The sequence below is a fragment of the Bos indicus x Bos taurus genome, chromosome 6 (assembly GCF_003369695.1).
Source record: "Bos indicus x Bos taurus breed Angus x Brahman F1 hybrid chromosome 6, Bos_hybrid_MaternalHap_v2.0, whole genome shotgun sequence".
Taxonomy (NCBI): Eukaryota; Metazoa; Chordata; class Mammalia; order Artiodactyla; family Bovidae; genus Bos; species Bos indicus x Bos taurus.
Genome location: NC_040081.1, coordinates 69,523,425 through 69,535,904, shown reverse-complemented (window position 1 = coordinate 69,535,904; position 12,480 = coordinate 69,523,425). Strand labels below are relative to the sequence as shown.

At 42.9% G+C, this 12,480-nt stretch overlaps 1 pseudogene across 1 annotated transcript; it reads left to right on the top strand.

Annotated features, from left to right (window-relative positions):
* Positions 1–4,059: 4,059 nt before the first annotated feature.
* Positions 4,060–5,505, top strand: LOC113894292 (annotated as a pseudogene). Its single transcript, XR_003511530.1, has one exon. The product of XR_003511530.1 is annotated as a ubiquitin-fold modifier 1 pseudogene (transcript).
* The last annotated feature ends 6,975 nt before the right edge of the window (positions 5,506–12,480 follow it).

The following is a 12,480-nucleotide window of genomic DNA, read 5'->3' as shown; positions in this document are numbered from 1 at the left end:
TGAAGCGGCTGCAGAAGTACACATCAAGTGAGAAGCTGAATTAGGTCTAAGCCTCAGGCCCTCCAAATTCTTATCTAGCACACTTTCCTCCTCACTGCACTTGACTGGTCTTGAACAAACTCTGTCTTGATACACTAATAACTCTTAAAATGAGGGTATTAATGATGTAAACACTAGCAGATGGAAATCAGAGGTGTGACCTAAGCACTATTCCTCATTTGTTGATAGTTGATTGGCATCAGCTAGCACAGAAACCAAACCAAAGGTTGAAAAGAGAACTGCGAAAACTCTTGTCCTATTTCTTGAGAATTGCTCATTGAATTTCTGCTTTCGGGAGAAGTCTTTATGAGAATCCTGGGATGTGAATTCTTAGTAGTTGTTTTACCTTCCTGGCACTGGGTAGGCAATGTCCCCTTAAGTACGGGTCTTTATTTGAAGGAAACATTCTGGTGACCTGCTCTAATATGATGGGTGCCATAGGCTGCCTCCTGTCTGTGCTGTCAGTGTGCCCAATGGCCCAGTTCTGCCAGCTGGCCCATGAATTCACATGGAAATTAATTACCGACTGAGCAAGAGTTATGGGAATCTCTGAGTGCTGACCTGTGTACTGAGATGAAGGCAATCAAACACAGGGTCATCTGGGGTCAAGCCCATGGCTTTGGAGAGCCGTTTGTCACTTGGAATTGGGCAGAGAACCGTAAACAGAAGAGACAGTGAGTGAAGTTGACTAATTATACACAATTGTGGCCACAGCTTGGCCTGATCAGACAGGGCAAGACAGAGACAGTTAGAATGAAAAAGTATGTTTAAAAACACAGCCTTCTCCAGTCAGAAATGGCTCAGGCAGTGCTGGAAAGACACGAGTAGGAGTTAGAGCAGCTCAGTCTTTAGTTTGGAGACTGTGAAGTATGACCTTGGAGAGGAGTGGAGGATAATTTCAAGGCTACCTGATAGTTAAACCAATGAGAGCTGCATTGTGTCAGCCTTCAGTAACTACCATGACAGCTGAAGTCAAAACCCGAAGCTTCTAAAAAAATGCTTCTCCTCCAACTACTTGCTCTGGGATAATGTCATCCACAATTTCATGAAGAGAGGTTAGCTTGCTGGACAGTCAGTTCAGGTAAGCTTTATTTTTATAAATAGATGGGAAAAGAGAAACATATCCAACAATGGCATGAAGACTTTGGAGTTAAGCTGTTGTTCAGTTGCTCAGTCTTGTCTGACTCTTTGCAGCCCTATAGACAGCAGCATGCCATCCTTCACCATCTCCCGGAGCTTGCTCAAACTCATGTCCATCAAGTTGGTGATGCCATCCAACCATCTCATTCTCTGTTGTCCCCTTCTCCTCCTGCCTTCAGTCTTTCCCAGCATCAGGGTCTTTTCCAATGAGTCAGCTCTTCATAGCAGGTGGCCAAAGTATTTGGAGCTAAGTAGTGCTGTGCTTAGTCTTTCATTCATGTCTGACTTTTTGCAACCCTATGCACTGTAGCCTGCCAGGCCCCTCTGTCAATGGGGATTCTCCAGGCAAGAACAGGAGTGGGTTGCCGTGCCTTCCTCCAGGGGATCGTCCCAACCCAGGGATCGAATCCAGGTCTCCCGCATTGCAGGCAGATTCTTTGCCACCTGAGCCACCAGGGAAACCCAGAGCTAAGCAGATATTGGTTTAAATCTCATCTCAAGCGTTAGAAACATGTGACGAGGGTCAAATTAATCAATTGTTCTTAGTCTTAGTTCCTTCATCCATAAGAGGAGGATGATTGCATGTACCTCACAGGGTTGTTGTGAAGGTTAGGAGTAGTATATGCACGTACATGTAGCAGGAGTGAGGAAAACTGTCTTCCTCCTCTTCTTCATCATCACATCATCACTTGGATGATTTTGGGCAAGCCGCCTCCTCTCTTTGCCTTTTGTATTTGTCTCAGTGTAGAAAGATGATGAGCATAATCCTGGTCATCAGACCAAGCTGTATTATCCTAGGTGCTAAACCAAAACTGTGAGCTGAGAATGAAGATCAGGATCCTCTCTCCTCTGAGGGTCATATAACACTGCCTTCCCCACCACCAAGGTAGTAAAATGGGCTCTGACACTTGCTGTTTAGGGGTCAAATATGCCTCTGCCTCCTACACACACAGCTAGTACCTCTGGCGCTAAGTTACGTCTCTGTCCTCTGTTTGACTAGAAGAACTGAAAGTAGCCACAATTAAATGTACTTATCAAAATATCTGTCTGAAAGCAATAACATCTCAGCTAGTCAATCGCAACACATCTATTACATAATTATTACACATACATTATATTTGATTTTGTTGATGGAGTTTGGAAGCAGTGAAGGATGTCTGCAAAGGAATCCTGCCCAACAAGGATAATTTGCCCTGCCTGTAATTTCCAGTAGTGTCCTATCCTAGTCACATTACACATAAACATCAGATCAGATCAGTCGCTCAGTCGTGTCCGACTCTTTGCAACCCCATGAATCGCAGCACACCAGGCCTCCCTGTCCATCACCAACTCCTGGAGTTCACTGAGACTCACATCCATCGAGTCAGTGGTGCCATCCAGCCATCTCATCCTCTGTCGTCCCCTTCTCCTCTTGCCCCCAATCCCTCCCAGCATCAGAATCTTTTCCAATGAGTCAACTCTTCGCATGAGATGGCCAAAGTACTGGAGTTTCAGCTTTAGCATCATTCTTTCCAAAGAAATCCCAGGGCTGATCTCCTTCAGAATGGACTGGTTGGATCTCCTTGCAGTCCAAGGGACTCTCAAGAGTCTTCTCCAACACCACAATTCAAAAGCATCAATTCTTCGGCACTCAGCTTTCTTCACAGTCCAACTATCACATCCATACATGACCACAGGAAAAACCATAGCCTTGACTAGACGGACCTTTGTTGGCAAAGTAATGTCTCTGCTTTTGAATATGCTATCTAGGTTGGTCATAACTTTCCTTCCAAGGAGTAAGCATCTTTTAATTTCATGGCTGCAGTCACCATCTGTAGTGATTTTGGAGCCCAGAAAAATAAAGTCTGACACTGTTTCCACTGTTTCCCCATCTATTTCCCATGAAGTGATGGGACCAGATGCCATCATCTTCGTTTTCTGAATGTTGAGCTTTAAGCCAACTTTTTCACTCTCCATTTTCACTTTCATCAAGAGGCTTTTTAGTTCCTCTTCACTTTCTGCCATAAGGGTGGTGTCATCTGCATATCTGAGGTTATTGATATTTCTCCCAGCAATCTTGATTCCAGCTTGTGTTTCTTCCAGTCCAGCGTTTCTCATGATGTACTCTGCATATAAGTTAAATAAACAGGGTGACAATATACAGCCTTGACGTACTCCTTTTCCTATTTGGAACCAGTCTGTTGTTCCATGTTCAGTTCTAACTGTTGCTTCCTGACCTGCATACAAATTTCTCAAGAGGCAGATCAGGTGGTCTGGTATTCCCATCTCTTTCAGAATTTTCCACAGTTTATTGTGATCCACACAGTCAAAGGCTTTGGCATAGTCAATAAAGAGCCTCAAAGTCAACCCCAAACTCCAAGTAACAGACACGATTGCCACTTCTCCTACCCCTTGCTACCTTGTTTTTTTTCCCCCAAATTTCTACTGGATTAGGTAGAAACTCTTATTCTAATTCTGCCAGCTAAAATTTGGGCTGGCATTTCTTTTTTCTTTTTTTGAACATAGAATAAAAGAATAATACTGTGATTAATGCCTCATTTTTTTCCTTGAGAGAAAGAAGGAATTGCAGTTGGAAACCTTCTCCTCCACATTCTGCTTCCTGACATACAGTGTTTGCAGAAGTCCCAGAGTAGAATATGTGATGAGAGACTGAAGGCTTGAGGTAGCATATTAGTTAGGATTCTTCAGAGGAACAGAACCCAAAAGAAAGAGATTTATTACAAGGAATTGGCTCATGCAATTATGCAGGCTGACAAATCCCAAGATCAGATTCTCAGGGGCCAGAAAAAAGTGTCTTCCTTTTAAAAAGAAATTCTGATTCTAAAATATAAAAAGAAAGCTTTAAAATTGCAATTAAAATGTTTATTATTTTAGCTTGCGGAAGGAGACGTGGACCTGAGTTGGAAGAGACGCTAGGGTGCAAGTGTGAGGTTCAGCACGGGTTTGCTGCGAGGTTTCGGTCCCGAACGGCGGCACCATGTCGAAAGTTTCTTTTAAGATCACACTGACGTCGGACCCGCGGCTGCCATACCAAGTACTCAGTGTTCCCGAAAGTACACCTTTCACAGCAGTGTTAAAATTTGCAGCAGAAGAATTTAAAGTTCCTGCAGCAACAAGTGCAATTATTACCAATGATGGAATAGGAATAAATCCTGCACAGACTGCTGGAAATGTTTTTCTAAAGCACGGTTCAGAACTGCGAATAATTCTAGAGATCGTGTTGGACATTGTTAATATCTGCTGTTTGGAACATAAAACCCCCTTCCAGAGTAAATATTGGTATTGTTATTGTAAAATTGGAATCAGGCATTTGAAATCCTATGAAAATACCAGTAATTGAAGACATAATGAAAGGTGACTATCTGTCCATGCTGCTTGTTCACACTTCATGTGAGGAGAGAACGCATCCCGGCCTAGGGCCCCATGACCACAGAGGATCAGTCTTTCATTGCTGCCTCGCTGCACACACAGGTAGTTCATCAGGGGTGAATGGATCAACCATCTGTGTCTTATAACTGGAGGATGCTTCTGGTCATTCTTTCTGAGAACATCTGGAAAATTAAAATTTACTGAATCTTCCTCCTTGTCCCTGAGTTAAAAATGTAAAAAAGATTATGGATCCACACATGACGGTTGGCTTGATAGCATCTGACTCACAGACACAAACATAGTTGAATTCCTCCTTATATATCATTTATGGTAAAGGATCATATCAATGAATAACTTGTCTTATCATTTAGCTTGTTTTAAAGTTTCAGACTTCTTGAGTTCTTAATAAATTTTAATTTGATATCAAAGAGCCCCAAATTGCATTTTCCATCTAGCCCTTATGGGTAAAATTGGTTGGTATCTCACACCAAGGAGTTTTAGCGATGATCTTGCAGACTCCAGTACTTGTAATGATGAAAATTAAGAATAAAGTAGAAGCATCAGTTGTTGAACTATGCATTCCTTTATTGATCTCTTTTAAAACAACCTTTAAAATAGGAATCCTCAAGAAACCATCATCTTTTTTAAGATAATCCTAAATAGCCTTCAGGGAGAAAGTGTAAAGAAGAACATCTGAAAGTTCACAACAGAGCTCATAAAAATGCTAATTTAAATTCTGGTTAGTTATACATAATGAAGACCGAACATTTAAGGAAGCATTAAGACTATAGTTGTGGGGTGAATAAGAAGCTAGGGAAGAAAAATGGGGAAGCCCAGATGACCAGGCTTCTAGCAAGAAGGAAAGAAACAAAAGGGAAGGCAAGCAGAAACCTGTAACGAGAGTGTCACAGAAAAGGCCAGACTGGGTAGACAAAGCCACAGAGGCAATGGAAAGAACTGAAGGGAAAACAAAATACTTGACATTGTTATAAGGAGCTGAAGATGATCAGAGAAAGCACAGCATAGGCATTGTCAACATACGGTTTTTGGAATTCTCTTAGTTTAAAGAAAGATACACATAAGGGAAGATTATGGTTGCCCTTAGTGAGGGCATCAGTATCTCTGCATATCTTGAAAGGTGAAGGCTTATAGTGATTGAGAACCAGCACTTGACCTGCTGTATTCTAAATGCTGAGGTCTCTGGAGGCAGGCCTGGTTGGTTGGTATCTGTTTTGCACTTTGGAGGCCTGGAAAATGTAAGCTTCAAGATATAGGTGTTGAATTATTCATGAATAAAGTATTTCTAAAACCAATTTTTATTGAAATGTGCATAGGCCCTAGGTTCATTGGGGAAAAAAAATTATGCAACAGAATCAGTATCCGAAAGATGATATTGGTTAAGACTAAGACATGGTTCAGATATTTGACAATGACTAGCAGTCTTCAGAATTGTAAAGGGCAAAAAATTTGTGCTGAGGTAGAAAAGTATGTTAACTAATGTTCGTGGAATTTTTTATTTTTATAAGCAGATTTTTATTTTCTGATGCCTAAAGACTCCTGGTCTTTAACAACATTAAACCTCCATTAATGAGAAATTTATGAATGCCTATTTTCTGAATTTTTTGTCTTATTTAGATTTTCCCTCATTCTGTTTCTAGCACAGAATTCTGCCTGATTTGTCACACAGATAGGTTTTATGATGTCTCATAAATTTAAAATTTTTGTTCTTTGGTTGGAAAATTTTATTGCAGTCAGGTCTTAAAAATATTTCCTTGTATAGAACTAGACATGTTATTAAATATGATCTGTAACTTCTTTGTGCAAAATGTTTCAAAGTGGTGTATTTAGTTTAAAGTGCTTTATTGGTACATGATTCATATCTTGTGAAAATACATTTTCTTACACCATAAAAAAAAAAATGTTTATTTAAATGTCTATAAAAAGTAGTCATATGTCAGTCATATGCAACTCAATTCCTCTGTTATTAGATGGAAATTATATTCAATGATGGGAAGTGGATGCAGTTTAGGATGTCTTCTTTGATGTGGGGTGGAGCCTCCAGAAGTAAGAATGCTTAGGGTCTAGAAAGGTCTTAAAATAACCCCAACAAAGGCTGGGAAATGTGCATTGGCCAGGAATGGAGAGCAAATGGAAGACATTTGGAGTGAGGAATATGGGGGGAATTGGAGACTGACTGGGTGTGCAGGCCACAGCCAGTGAGGCTCATGAGTGCCAGGAGAGGGGATGGTTCTGGATACACAGTGGGAACAAAGCAGGGGGGTGGGGGTGGGGGTCATGGAAACCCTCTGATGGTTCTACGACCAGTAGTTTGACATCTAAGTCAGTGGAGAGAAAGATTCTTTGCCCAAGCAACTTTCAGCAAGTGGGTCAGGGCAAACCATCTGATGAAAAAGCAATAAGTAACTGCTGACAGGCTGAACCACAAATACTTCTAGCTAAAAGGGAACAATCAAGTGGAGGCTGATGCCAAGAGCAACTCTAGCTCTAGTAATTCATTTAACCTTTATCAGATCACCATGGATATTCCCCATATTTGTTCCCTTTCTCTGGCTTTCATGTGGCACACAACCCATCTTCGTTGAGCAGAGGTCTAAATATGCCAACAAAAAGCCACAGGGACTGAGGTGGCAGGGACTCTCCACCCACGAGTGATGGCTGGAGCATGGGATCTTTGGAAAGGAGGCAGTAACTGTGATCCAGGGAGACTCCCCCTCAGCAGGTTGCCTGGCCAGAGCTCATACTGCCACCTGTGTGCCCATCACCAAGGGCAAAAGGTACCCCACTACTGGGGGAGGCAGGAAGCGAGCGGCTGAGATGGCAAAAAGAGGGAAGGATGGTGTCCCTGGGTATGCCTTACTCTATCAGGCAGCACACAGGGTCCCCAGACCTGAGGGGGTGGGGCCGTCCTCTGTCTGTAGAGTTTTCTTTTTTTAATTTTTTTATTTTGTTATTTATTTATTTTATTATTTTGGTTGCCCTGGGTTTTCATTGCAGCGTGAATGCTTCTCTCTAGTTGCGGTGAGCAGGGGCTAGCAGTGCACAGGCTTCTCACTGCAGTGGCTTTTCTTATTGTGGAACACAGGCTTTAGGTGCAGGGGTGTCTGTAGTTGCAGCACGTGGGCTCAGGAGTTGTGGTTCAGGGCTCTAGAGTGCATGCTCAGTAGCTGTGGCACATGGGCTTAGTTGCTGCATGGCATGTGGACTCTTCCTGGACCAGGGATCCGAATCCATGTCCTCTGCATTGGCAGGTGGATTCTTATCCACTGTACCACCAGGGAAGTCCTCTGTCTGTGGTTTAAGATAGCCTGTCATTGCATGGATCGCTGGACCAAAGCCTCATTGCCCTTGGGGAAGCCTTATCCTCCTCTTCTGAAACAAAATAAATAAGGGTCAATTGACGGAATTGACCCCAAACAACCATGACACAAGGGCCCTGTTGGCTGATTTCCTTTGATCCTCTTCTTGGTGTCAAACGGCATGTGGTTAGCTAGGCAAAGTTCATATTTGTTATTGAGAGATTTTCTTGTCTTTTCCAAAAGACTTCCTTTCCAGGCTAAACCACCTCAGGTTCCCAAGTTTGTCTTAGGGGAAACATTATTTATTTTAGCAAACCCTTATACAGCCCTTGCTGTGTGCCAAGCATGATTCTAGGTACATTATAAATACCAAACTATTTTATCCTCATGACAGCCCCATGAGATAGACATAGGTACTGTTTTCATTTCCATTTTAGAGAAGTGGTGAAAATGTTGCAGAGAGGTTAACTAACTTTTCCAAGCTCACACTGCTTCTGAGAGGCAGAACATGGCTTTGGGTCCTGGTGGTCCCCTAGCCATATTCCACGCTCCCTCACTTCTCTCACTCCACGCTGCCTCAGATTCTCTTAAGGTTGTGGAACGTAAAGTTAGTCACACTGCGCTGACGACCACTGGGCATGCACTAGTTTTGAGGAAGTGGCACTGGTTTGTGTCATCTCTGTTCTTAGATTCTCGTAGCAGCTTGTCTTTAAGCCTGAGATTCACCTTATGCCTTTGTCTTTCCAACACTACCTGTTCAGTGGCCCAACAGTTTTCTCAGATTGTGTCAGAAAACTCGCAAGAACAAGCAGGGGAGGCCAAGGTGGGGAGGTCAACAAGGCATGCAAGACACCTGTCCCTACCTATGAACCCAGACCTTAGGTAGATGCCTGGATTGTTTGTATTTGCTTATTTGCTTATTAGCGGCAGAAATGGACTCTGGTTAACTTAGGGGGGAAATGAAGAAAAGAAAAAAGTAAAAGAGAAAATATTGGAAGGATTCTGGGTGCGTTGATTTATCTGACCAGTTGGGTCTCGGAAAGGACTGGCAACAAGGCAGCCTTGGAGATTTCAGTAGGAGAACTCAGGAATGGTCTTTCAGGGTGGTCCTAAGGAATATATTCGCTCCAAATATTCCTCATGCTTATGTCATTCCAGTAAAGGCTTTCTATTCTCAGCAAAGAGAATGTGGCTGGAATAGGTCCATCTGTAGGGAAAGTGCTTGGTCAGGCTGTGGACCTAGCACACAGGATGAGGGAGCAGAGGCCTCCAGGGAGGAAAGCAGGGAAGAAGGACAGGGGCTGGGTGGGCACCACAGCAGCTGTCCACTCAATACCCAGCACCCTCCTCGCTGGCCCCCAGCATCTCTGCATCCCAGGCCTGCTGAAGGCCTCAGCTACCCCTAGCCCCCATCCGTCTGTTTCTGCTCCAGCCTGTTGACCTGGTGCTGATCTGTCTGTCTCCCCTCTTGGAGATTTGGTGTTTGCACTCTGGCACGGCTGCCAATGGGTTTCCAGTGTCTTTGTAGGAGGGCCTCACACAGATTTTATTTCTAGTCCTGTGTTTGTGCCTGTTGATCATTACCAATTTTTATTCTGTAATTATTAATGTTTAAATGACATTTTCACTTCTGTCATCTCATTTAGTCTTCTCAAAACCCCTATGAAGTTGACAAAATAGATATATTTCCACCGTCTTGTAGATGCACAATCTAGCGTTTAGAGAGACGGGCCAGCTCAGTTGTCAAGTAATTAAGAAGCCAGTGATTGCACTAAAATGTAGGACTTCCAGTTTTGCAATTCTGAGTTGCTGCCCATTTCTCCTAGTGTTATGGGTTCCAGATTGCTATGCATGTCCCAAGAATAGCATCTTTGATTAATAAACATTCTCTTATTTTTGAAAAAGGAGAAAATAAACAAGAAAACGGTAGAAAGTGGAAGACAGTTTCCACTGCTGAACAATTTTTCATGGTCAGGCAAGAATGACACATGTTCATGTCTGGGTGTTTGGAGTATCCAGCGTTTTGTTCATAAGACATTCCTTTTTTAAAATCCCTTGACAAAGAACAGTTACAATTCACTCAGCAGGCAAGCAGGACCCAGCTCTCACTGTGGCCGTTCTTCAGCTGACACGCACAGCTCCATCGTATTTCCTTCGGCTGTCACAGGAGACCCCCTTGCCATCTGGACCTCTGTCAACACCCACTGAAGGACAAGCACAAATGACAAATAGGTTGTGATTATCAGTGTTGTCAAACCTCAGTCCCCATTGAGTCCGTTCACATGTGCTGATTTTCCAAAACTAGTTTAGCAGATACAGCAGGCTGTCTGGGAAGCCAGCAGCCTGGCTGCAATGGGTGTTCAATGATCTTTAATGCTACCTGGAGATTACCTCGGGGATTCCTCTAGTGCTAAGGTCTTGGGGCTGTGACCACCACTAGGCTACCTTTTAAATTAAGGTATTTAGGGAAACATCTGTGAATTTATTCATTCATTCAAAAGATATTTATTAAGGGCCAACTGTGTGCCAGACGTCGTCCTGGGGGTTGGAGGGAACAATTTAAATTCCCTGCTCTCGTTCAAAAATCGAGTGCTCATAAATGTGAGTGTGTGTATGTGTTTACACAAACGTACATGGAATGGATCTTTGACACCTTAAAGTAGGAGTCACAGACTTGAGTGATTTTAATCCAGGTATTAAGGTAGACCAGAGAGGCCTGGGGTGTGCTCTCAGCATAACAAAATACCTCAACATCAAGTGGCTTAAGACAAGGAGGATTTAACAGTAGAACTTGGTTTGGTCTCAGCTTGGTGTGTCTCCCTCTGGTTCATCCCCGTGGCTATGGTCAGCGGTGGCCCATTTGGGGCTGGATGGTCCAGCATGGCTTTCCTGTCTCGGGTATAGCCCTGGGTTACCAGCCAGTGTGCTGGGTTCACCTGCTCATGCGCCTTCTGGCAGGCCAGCTTGGTTTGTTCGCACGGTGGCCTTAGGGTTTTCAGCGAAGACGAGTCACCATGTTCGAGCACTGTTCAAGCTTCTGATTGTGCTTGCATTTGCTAGGGTCTCGTGGAGTGAGTCACATGTGTGAGCCTGGAGACATGAGAGTTTAAGATGACAATGAAAGGGTGGGGTGCCATGAGGCCCTACATTGTGGCCATAATTGCAGCAGTCTACCTAGATACCATGCCACAGGAGAAGGGGAGCATGTGAACAGTTAGACAGCACGCCTTTCCAAACACCCAGCTCCATATTCTAGAGGGATTAGAGGCCCGGTGAAGGATCTGCTGCAACGTGGGAGACCCGAGTTTGATACCTCGATTGGGAAAATCCCCTGGAGAAGGACATGACAACCCACTCCAGTATTCTTGCCTGGAAAATCCCATGGATAGAGGAGCCTGGTGGGCTTCAGTCCATGGGGTTGCAAAGAGTCGGACATGACTTAGCAACTAACATTTTTCACTTTTCACAATTCAGATCCCTGGAATTGTAAAGAAAAGCCAGAAATCCAGATTTGCACATAAATCCTTTCCTAATGTAAATATTGTCAGTTAATGTAGAATGTTAAAATACGCTGTGACCAAGCCAAAATACCTCTGTATTTGGGCTGAATTTGACTCAGGAACCCCCAGTCTGTGGACTCTGTCATTGGGGGTGGGACACCATAGTGTAAGGGGCTTTGTTTCTTAAATATTGGGAGTTTTCAAATAGCAAAACTGTAGGAGAGGACAATCAGTTCTTATTTTTACCAACTAAGGATTTTTTAAAAAAATAATTGTCATCTATTAGTTTTGATTTTATAAAAGAGCTAAACACACAAAACTAGGAATGATATGAGCTCAAAATAAATGCACAGTTCTTATGACAATCTTACACAATGTTTCTACTTTTTAAATTCTAATTCTTATGATTTAATTCTTTATCATATATAATTTTGAAATCATCACATAGCTTAATTTTTTTAATCAAAAGGTACATTACTATATACTTTCCCCTTCTGATAGGTTATTAAACAATCGTTTATTTTTATAAAAGATGATGTAAAATTAAGTAAACTATGATATTCTCATTTTGTCATGAATCAGCAAAAGCTGTGTTTTTTGTGTGGGCTGGTGTCTGAACTACTGGTGTGGCTGATGGAGCAAGGGCTATGGAATTATGGATCTGAGTGTTAACCCCGGCTTTACTCTTTACTATTCATTACGTCTTTGAGCTCCAGTTTCCTCTTCTGTAAACTGGAAATAATAATAATACGTACTTATGGATTAGGATAATATGAACTGCCTTGCAATACTGGGCACATAATCGACACTTAATACATGGTAGCTATTGTCCACTTTCTGTTCAAGTAGTCAAGGGAGTTGGTACAGCAGATGGGTTGGCTGAATTACAGATGCAGAACCCATGGATACATAGGGTTGAGGTACATTCACTTCTGTGCAGTGTAGTGGTTGACCTCAAGCCTGAAGGCAGTGGTCAGTGCTAGCTGTGTCATTTCCTAGGAGCAAGTTCAGAGGGAAGCCAAGTGTAATTCTACAGTGGAGATAGCAAATACAGAATGTCTGGGGCCCTGTGCCACCACCTCAGCAGACAAGCTGAGTGATCACATTGCCATTTG